This window comes from Henckelia pumila, chromosome 2 (assembly GCF_033568475.1).
Source record: "Henckelia pumila isolate YLH828 chromosome 2, ASM3356847v2, whole genome shotgun sequence".
In the NCBI taxonomy this organism is placed as follows: domain Eukaryota; kingdom Viridiplantae; phylum Streptophyta; class Magnoliopsida; order Lamiales; family Gesneriaceae; genus Henckelia; species Henckelia pumila.
The window spans coordinates 172,687,707-172,698,063 of NC_133121.1; the positions used below are offsets into that span (position 1 = coordinate 172,687,707).

The window sequence follows — 10,357 nt, forward strand, 5'->3', positions numbered from 1 at the left end:
TAAAATTTTGTACTATCATGTGGACTTCTGAAAAAATAGGGGTTATTTGCATATTTTGGTCTGAATGAGTGGAATCTTCACTAATGATCTAGTGATCGTGAGGGGGTCAATTATTGAATGGCTGAAGTGAATGAGATTGCAGCCATACACTCCAACTAAGATAAATCCCCATGGATTAATATACATTGTTGCAAAGAGGAGCTAATTATTCCTGCAATATTAATGGGTGAAAATGAAAGAGTGGGTGCCCGGTGAGCCAACTTGTGGCTAAGGGCTTTGATGACTCTTTGTATAAACAATCTTTTGTTTAATATAATTTACACTTTTATAAAGGCGTTTACTTTATCTTTTATCATATTATTATGTTGTGACATACTATAAGATGTTTAGATGAAGACCTTGAATATACTATAGTGTATGTAAGATGTGGTAGAACATAGGGATGGCTATCATGAAACACATCTTATAGTCACTGTATATTCTAAACAGTTCCTAGTCGATTGAGTCATCCGTTAATAAGGATAAGGATCACTCGAGATTGAGACTAGCATTTGCGATGCCGAGTACCACGTTTCATTGGTATGGAACATAGAGATGTTCAAAGCATGCAAATGGATATTCATACGATGAATGATCGAACTACCCTATCCGGACTTTCCAAGTGGTTATCACTTATCGAGTGGATAAAGTCCGCGGTTTTGGTTGTACACCATTAGTCCTTACTACTTGAAACATCATTGAGACTCTATATGCTAGTACTGTGCTTTGACTCGTTTACCGACTCTATTGGGGTCATCAGGTGTCGGGATTGGGTACAGTTACGACACATATAGGAGTCAATGCTTTGTTGTCAAGGATTCACCACATACTTGCTAGTGTGGATATCCTATGCAATCTGAGGAGATATTAGTGTGACGAATCTCTGGCCAGAGTACATGATGTGTTTAAGAAATGGTTTCTTAGTAGCACATGCGATGTCACTATTTGATCTTCAAGATGTATTGCATAGTTATCGAATCTCGAACGACTCTCGATTTACCAATGGTTGTTGATTCGATCGGGATATTTGGATGAAGGGACCGTACTGTACGCTAACCAAAATCTATTGGTTCTTGCAGGCACTATCAGTGATACCTAGGGAATCATGGGGCGATGTTGCTAGGCGCTCTTACCATGATTCGATGGGCAAGTCGGAAATTGTTGTTCCGAGTCACAAGGAGTTGTGAGCCCACGGCTAGTGCTACAACTTAAATTGTAATTCACCCAAGTGTAGGTTGTCTGCAAGTAATATACTCGTGAGTACGAGATCGATCCACGGAGAGGATGTTGTAAGTTTAATTTTAGCAATAATATATTATAGATGAAAATATTATTATAAAACTTCAAATACACAAATTATAAAATTGTCAAGGTTTCAAAGGTTCATTGTTGGTTTATTTAAGATTGCTTAATAAAAATTAAATAAAGAAACTAAAATAAAAATAAACATAAAAGAACAATGAAATATTTAAACAAGTATATCATATAATATAGTTCCCACTATATTAATATCAGATTAACCGATATTTAATACATGGTACCCATAATATATATATAGATGAATAAATATAAACATAAAAAGAACAATTAAATATTTAAACAAGTATATCATATAATATAGTTCCCACTATATTAATATCCACCGATATTTAATACATGGTACCCATAATATATATATAAATGCATAAATATAAATTGACATAAAAGTAAATGTTAGATCAAATCACAATATTTTATTTAGAACAACCGGCAGAGCCACGCTATCGTCTAAATAAAATATATGACTTTATGTTAGATGCGATAAAGTAAATGTTAGTTGCGGAAAAGTAAAAGTTAGATGCGAGAAAGTAAATGTTAGTTGCGGAAAAATAAATGTTAGTTGCGATAAAGTAAAAGTTAGATGCGATAAAGTAAATGTTAGTTCAAATCACAATATATTATTTAGAACAACCGACAGTGTCACGCTATCGTCTAAATAATATATATGACTTTATTATAAATAGATACATATATTTATAGTATATAATTATTGTAGTAATTATTGTATCATATTTGACAACAAATCAAGGTAACCACATTCAAGGTACCAAGCATTTGATGTAAATAGATAACAACAAATCATCCAAAATTATACCTACAAATAAAGATCAATTAGTAAAAATAAAAATAGAAAAGAAAAGAATATACAAAATATAGACAATCTTACTTGACCAACAATGAAACCTTTTCACCTTGACATAAAAAGATTTAGCTTTCCATGAACATGAAACTCAAGAATAAAGATAAAAGAAATTTCATACTTGAACTTGAGAAACTTGCACACTCAAACTTTTATTCTCACACACACAATATTTATTTTACAAATGAAGAATTCTCTACACTCTTGCACACTACAAAGCTTATACAACACATCTATTTATAGGCCAAATGAGAGCAAGAGTCCAAGGCTCATTAAATGTGAAATAGTAAAGTTGGTGGGTGCTTGTCTCCTTGAATGTCAATACCATGACCCAACTTTAATTGGCATGTTTGATGCCTTAGACCACCGATTCAGCCTTTCTTTTCAACATAGAACACGTAGGATATTTTGTGTAGATGTGTTTGGACAACTCATTCACCCCTTTTGGATAACATATGAAATACTTATGATATGTTTACTCCAAGCTGGTCATAGTAAAAGTAAATCTATCTCCATTTTGATGTTTGATTATTTTGATCATCTTAATGAAGTTTTTGGAATTTCTTGTCTTCTACAAAGTTGAAGATGCCTCTTTTGTGATTCTACAGGTTTTGAGATTACTCCATTATGACCTCTGTAGCTTGAGTAATTTTATTTTTACCAAACCTGCGTAAACCGTAAAATACAACATTTTAGTAAAACATTTAAATATAAACACATAACACTAAAATAATACAACTTCATAATTTTAATTAAACTTAAATTTTAAAACACACTTTTTAACATATAAATAATTACAAATTTTAAGTTTCATCACACCCCCAAACCGGCTAATTACTAGTCCCTTAGTAATAAAATATCATAAAATATCATAAAATATCATAAAATCACAAGTTAGATTTTTATTCCTTAATATATATATTCAAATTTGCAAACTTTAAAATTTTAAAAAAACACACTTGTGAGGAGATCATATGTTTATTTATAAATCTCATTATCAACCAATATATTAATATGTAATTGGATGGGCTATACATATATATTTCACACAATATCAAAATAGTAAATATATATAATTTTTTTTTTTTTTTTACATAAATATTTTCTAAAAACTTTGAGAATAATATAATTAAAAGGATAATAGAAATCATTTTCATAACATGTATATCATCAGGAATATTAATGTAAAAGTCTCAACTCCATATTCTCTCGGGTTAAAGTATTTCATATATAGCTGTTTTTCACTCGTGGAGTTGGAAGAAAATTATACACTCTTTGAAAATGGCTAGTAAAGCAGACAATCAAATAACCTAATATTGAAAATAAGATAGGATGATTTACAAAGAATAAACCCATTTTTTTTGTTTTTTTGTTTTTTTGTTTTTTTGTTTTTTTTTTTTTTTTTGCTTGGCTGCAAAATTGTTTTTACATAATCAAATACCTCCAATAAACTTTGAAAATGTAACATTTTTTTTTCAAAGTTTATTTATTTTTTTATTTTTTATGAGGTAAATCTATTACATTAATAATTATAGTAGAGATATTAATACTCTACATCTTTACAATCAAACTTCAAACAACTTTGCAGCCAATTTTCAATTTTTTTTTCTTTTTTTTTTTTAAAATGGGTTTAATCTAGTAATCAACCATTTCTTAATAATCAATAAAAGCTTATAAGTTGTTTTCTCAATTCTTACCCCTCACTCACAAAATTTATGTGAGTAACTACTGCACTTTTACAAATTAATTCCCTCAATTATACATGTTATTATTTATTCAATCAATATCACTTTAATTATATACTCATAAAAGTTTTAAAAAATATGTATTTGAAAACACACAATTATATATTATTTATAACTTATATCCCATCAATTATATATTTTTTATTAAATTGATAAAAAGAATAATAAATAAACATCTATACAAAAAGACTTCATTTTCTTAGTAGTTTGCAATTTAAATATATACGGAATATTAAAATCTAATCTATTGTGATAAAATGATAAATAAAAACTAATGCGTGTCAGGAGTTTTTGACTCCTTACTCTGCCATTGAAAAAGAAAAATAATATTATTATAGAAATATATTTTTTTTAAATTTTAATTTTTTTTTTTTTTTTTTTTTTTTTTTTTTTTTTTTTTAGAGATAAACCCTCCCTCAAACCTGAATATGACATTGTTTTTAATTTTTTTTTTTTTTTTTAATAAAGAGTACATGATGAAAGAGATATCACCTGGAATTATTGAAGATGAGGAACAAACACAAACCATTTCATGACATGTTGAATCAATGATGACTTCAACGTCTTCTTATGAGTTGAGGGTTGGCTTCCCATCCAATTTTCTTATAAATTGGCAAATAGGGTCTTTTTTAGTCAGATTCCCAAGACCATTACCATGACGCTGCGCTTGGAATAGTTTCCATAAACGGAGAAGTTGACCTTGTACATATCCACTAGAATGCGTCTCAAGAGTCAATGAGATATCATCCAATGACTCTTTACTCAGCCCATTCTTAATGAAATCAATTTTATCTTCTCTATTTGTGGAAACACATCCCAAAGATCTGCATCGTTTGTTACAAGTCCATCTGGCACATTTATGACAAACATCTAACCCTTTTGCCCTCCTTTTCTTCGCATAGGTGCTTTTTCCTAGTCCAGACATATTTCGAACAAGTAAGAATTTTGGAACTTCACCACCTAATCGAACCTTGGCTTCAATTATAAGACGAATATCCTCCGGGATTCCTTTTTGCATAAGCATTCTCAATCTTTCACATCTGCCTTCATAAATCATTCTCAGAACTTTTTTAGAAACAGATGGAAAATATTTACCAAGTTTTTTGATATCTTCATCCATAATATATATTTATATATATATATATATATTCAATTATTTTGGGAAATTGAAATAAAACCGACTGAAAGTAGTCACGGAGTACCGTTATCCGCCACTTAACCGGGAAGTGAACTCAATTCTGCAAAAATAAAATAAAAATATAAGTAACAATTAAGTTGGATCATATAAAGGCATAAACTCTTCATTAAGAACTTCATTTTCTATAAACGGTTTAAGTCTTTGCCCATTAACTTTAAATACATTATTATTTTTAGGATTTTCAACATCAACAGCACCATGAGGATAGACAAATTTAACAATAAATGGTCCAGACCATCGCGATCTAAGTTTTCCTGGAAACAAATGCAAGCGAGAATTATAAAGTAAAACTTTTTTTCCGATTTCAAAAGATTTTCTCATAATATTTTTATCATGAAATGCTTTTGTTTTATCTTTATAAATCTTTGCATTTTCATATGCATCATTTCTTAATTCTTCTAGTTCATTTAATTGCAATTTTCTTGATTTAGATGCATCATCTAAATTAGTATTAAATGCTTTAATTGCCCAATAAGCTTTATGTTCAATTTCAACAGGTAAATGACAATGCTTTCCAAAAACTAATCTATATGGTGACATCCCCAATGATGTTTTAAATGCAGTTCTATATGCCCATAATGCATCACTTAATCTTAAAGACCAATCTTTTCGATTTGGATTGACTGTTTTTTTCCAAAATTTGTTTTATTTCTTTATTTGCAAGTTCAACCTGACCATTCGTTTGAGGGTGATATGGAGTAGAAACTTTATGTGTAATACCATATTTTCTTAACAACGAAGAAAATGATTTATTTATAAAATGACTTCCCCCATCACTTATTATAGCTCTAGGTATTCCAAATCGACTAAAAATATTTTCTTTCAAAAATTTTATCACAACTTTATGATCATTAGTTCTACATGCAATTGCTTCAATCCATTTTGAAACATAATCGACAGCTACTAAAATATAAGTGAATCCAAAAGATAATGGAAATGGACCCATAAAATCTATTCCCCAACTGTCAAATATTTCAATAATCATGATTGGATTTAAAGGCATCATGTTTCGTTTTGAAATTGAACCCATTTTCTGACAATTTTCACAAGATTTGCAAAATGAATGTGTATCTTTGAATAAAGAAGGCCAATAAAATCCACATTGAAAGATTTTTGCAGCTGTTTTCTTTGACGAAAAATGACCTCCACATGCCTCAGAATGACAAAATTTAATGACACTACTTACCTCATTGTCGGGTATGCATCGTCGAAAAATTTGATCAGGACAATACTTAAACAAATAAGGATCATCCCAATAAAATTTTTTGACCTCTTTCAAGAATTTATTTTTATCTTGTGAACTCCAATGAGAAGGCATTTTATTTGTCACAAGAAAATTTACAATATTAGCAAACCAAGGCATAGTAGTAGCATAAAATAGTTGATCATCCGGAAAATTTTCATTTATTGGTATTTCATTTTGAGATGATTCAAAAATTATTCTTGATAAATGATCGGCTACTACATTTTCTTTTCCTTTTTTATCTTTTATTACAAGATCAAATTCTTGTAACAACAAAATCCATCTTATTAATCTCGGCTTAGCATCTTGTTTATTTGATAAATATTTTATGGCAGAATGATCAGTGTAAACAATAGTAGTAGAACCAATTAAATAGGATCGAAATTTATCTAATGCAAACACTACTGAAAGTAATTCTTTTTCAGTTGTTGAATAATTGATTTGAGCACTATTTAAGGTTCTACTTGCATAATAGATCACATAAGGTTTACCTTCTTTTCTTTGTCCTAACACGGCTCCTACAGCATAATCACTTGCATCACACATTAATTCAAATGGTAAAGACCAATCAGGAGGTTGTAAAATAGGTGATGTAGTTAAAAGATTAATTATTTTTTTAAAAGCAGTTTCACATTCTTGAGTCCATTCAAATTGTGCATCTTTTGTTAAAAGATTTGAAATTGGTTTCGATATTATGCTAAAATTTTTTATAAATCTTCTATAAAATCCCGCATGACCCAAAAATGATCGAATTTCTTTGATCGTGTTTGGTGATGGTAAATTAGCAATAACATCAACCTTAGCTTTATCAACTTCAATTCCTTTTTCAGATATGACATGCCCTAACACAATTCCGGATTTAACCATGTAGTGACATTTTTCCCAATTTAAAACAAGATTTTTTTCTTCACATCTTTTTAAAACTTCTTCCAAATTTTTAAGACAGTTTTCAAATGAGTTTCCAAAAACAGTTATATCATCCATAAAAACTTCCACAAATTCTTCAATCATGTCACTAAAAATACTTAGCATGCATCTTTGAAAAGTAGCCGGGGCATTACATAAACCAAATGGCATTCTTTTAAAAGCAAAAGTTCCGAACGGACAAGTGAAAGTAGTTTTTTCTTGATCTTCTAATGATATTGGTATTTGATAATACCCCGAATACCCATCAAGAAAACAATAATAAGGATTACCTGCCACTTTCTCTAAAATTTGATCTAAAAATGGTAACGGAAAGTGATCTTTTCTAGTTGCATCATTTAATTTTCTATAATCAATGCACATACGCCAACTAGATGGAATCCTAGCTTGTAATAATTCTCCCTTTTCATTTTTTATAACAGTGATGCCTGATTTTTTTGGTACTACTTGTGTTGGACTTACCCATTTACTATCCGAGATTGGATAAATAATTCCGGCATCTAATAGTTTTAAAACTTCATTTTTAACAACTTCTTTCATGTGTGGATTTAATCTTCTTTGTGGTTGTTGATATGTTTTAGCATTTTCTTCCAAATGAATTCTATGTGTGCAGATTAAAGGATTTATACCTTTTATATCTTGCAAAGTCCATCCAATTGCATTTTTGTGTGTTTTTTAAGTAGTGTTATTAAATCTTCTTCTTGTTTTGGTAAGAGGGTAGAAGATATTACAATAGGATATGTTTGATTTTCACCAAGAAAAGCATATTTTAGTTCTATTGGCAAGGGTTTTAATTCAAGTTTTGGATGATCATTTTCTTTTACTTCTTCAAGTTCATTAATTTCTTCAAATAAATTTGATTTAAAAACATTTTTTGAATCAAAACTTTCCACTAAACAAACTTCAGATTGTTGATTTAAGTTTTCTTGGTGTATATTTTCTTCCACAATTGTTTCTATTGCATTATCATCTTCATCTTCATTAATACTTGGTTGTTTACATAAATTGAACACATTAAGTTCTAAAGTCATATTTCCAAAAGACAATTTCATTATTCCATTTCGACAATTAATTAAAGCATTTGAAGTTGCTAGAAATGGACGTCCCAATATTACTGGAATTTCGTTATGTACTTCTATTGGTTGTGTATCCAAGACAATAAAATCCACAGGATATATGAATTTATCGACTTGAACTAACACATCTTCTACGATACCTCTAGGTATTTTGATTGACCTATCGGCTAGTAAAAGAGTAACAGATGTAGGTTTTAAATCTCCCAACTTAAGCTTTTCATAAACTGAATAAGGAATTAAATTCACACTTGCTCCCAAATCTAACAAAGCTTTTTTAATTTTATTTTTTCCAATAATACATGAAATTGTTGGACAACCGGGATCTTTATATTTCAAGGTAGAATTATTTTGAATAATAGAGCTTACTTGCTCCGTTAAGAATGCTTTCTTCTTTACATGCAATTGTCTTTTTACAGTACATAAATCTTTTAAAAACTTTGCATAAGAAGGAACTTGTTTAATAGCATCTAATAATGGAATATTTATTTTTACTTGTTTAAAAACTTCATAAATATCAGAATCATTTTTTTGTTTTTTATTATTTACTAATGCATGAGGAAAAGGAACATGTTTATTTATTTTATCATCAATTTTCTTAATCTTAGGACTCAAAGTATCATCTTTCTCGAAAGTATCAAGATTTTCATCCTTACTCTTTGAGTTTGACTGATCTTTGTTTTCATCACTATATGGATCATTAACTATTTTACCACTTCTAAGAGTAATAACAGATTTTACTTGATCAAATTTTTCTTGATTTTGATTTTTAGGATTAGGTTGTGGTTGAGATGGAAATTTTCCTTTTTCATGAATATTAAGTGCAGATGCAAATTTTGCAAGAGTTTCTTTCAAATCATTCATAGATTGAATGTTTTGAATATTGATAGACTCTTGCTTTTGAATGTATGCATGAATTTCATCTTCAAAATTTTTTCTTGGAGGTGGAATATAAGGAGCATAACCTTGATGATTTTGGTTATTTTGAAGAGGTTGTTGTGAAGGTTGTGCATTATTATCGTTCCTCCAACTAAAATTGGGATGATTTCTCCAACCAGGATTGTATGTTTGTGAAAAAGGATCTAATGTTGGTTTTTTAAAATTGTTAACATAATTGGCTTGTTCATGGAGACATTCTTTAAATGAAGGCAAAGTAGGACAATTTTTTGTAAGATGATCATGTGTGTCACATATATGACAAACAATTTCTTGAACACTTTTTAATTGATCACTCTTTTTCATTTCTAATGACTCGATTTTTCTTGCTAAAGATGCAAGTTTAGCTTGAACATCTACATCATCTTTAAGATGATAAATACCACCCCCATTTGTTGAATTATTGGTTTTACTTGGTGGTTCAATTGAGCCTATATTATCCCAATTTTGAGCATTTTCTGCTAATGACTCCAAATATTCCATAGCTTCATTTGGGTTTTTATCTTCAAAAGTTCCATTACACATGAATTCTATCATTTGCCTATCTTTAGGTATTAAACCTTCATAAAAGTGAGAAATTATTCTCCATATTTCAAAACCATGATGTGGGCATGTATTGAGTAACTCTTTATATCTATCCCAACATTGATAAAATGTTTCCCCTTGTTTTTGAGAAAAAGTTGTAATTTGTCTTTTAAAAGAGTTTGTTCTATGGGAAGGAAAAAACTTTTTTAGAAATTGTTGTTGCATTTCTTCCCATGATCTTATTGAACTTGATCTCAAATTTTGCAACCATGTTTTAGCTTTATCTTTTAAGGAAAAAGGGAAAAGCTTTAATCGAACAGTATCCATGCTACAATTTTGATCATTATAAGTGTTGCAAACCTCCTCAAATTCTCTTAAATGCAAATATGGATTTTCAGAATCTAAGCCATGAAAATTTGGTAAAAGTTGAATGACTTGTGGCTTAAAATTGAAATTAGATGCATCAGGAGGAAAAACTAAACAAGATGGTGTACT

General features: G+C 29.4%; 1 non-coding gene across 1 annotated transcript; it reads left to right on the forward strand.

Annotated features, from left to right (window-relative positions):
- Positions 1–9,932: 9,932 nt before the first annotated feature.
- On the forward strand, positions 9,933–10,043 carry LOC140885752 (small nucleolar RNA R71). Its single transcript, XR_012151169.1, has one exon. It is a non-coding gene; the product is annotated as a small nucleolar RNA R71 (small nucleolar RNA).
- Positions 10,044–10,357: the final 314 nt, after the last annotated feature.